The sequence below is a fragment of the Solanum tuberosum genome, unplaced genomic scaffold (genome assembly GCF_000226075.1).
Source record: "Solanum tuberosum cultivar DM 1-3 516 R44 unplaced genomic scaffold, SolTub_3.0 scf00060, whole genome shotgun sequence".
Lineage (NCBI taxonomy): Eukaryota > Viridiplantae > Streptophyta > Magnoliopsida > Solanales > Solanaceae > Solanum > Solanum tuberosum.
The window spans coordinates 2,109,182-2,109,398 of NW_006238985.1; positions in this window are offsets into that span (position 1 = coordinate 2,109,182).

Below are 217 nucleotides of genomic sequence, written 5' to 3' on the forward strand. Positions count from 1 at the left end.
GCAATGGAAGAATTTGTTATTAGCAAATATATTTTAACTTATTTGATAAAAAATATATTATTCCTCATTTAATAGATGTAAAATTTTTTAAGTTTAACCATAAATTTGCGTATGATATCTTAATTATTTTTTTAAAATTTGGAGAAATTAGATAAATTGTAATCTTAGCTTCTAAGAAATGTGACATCATCATTTACATATCCAACTTTTATATATA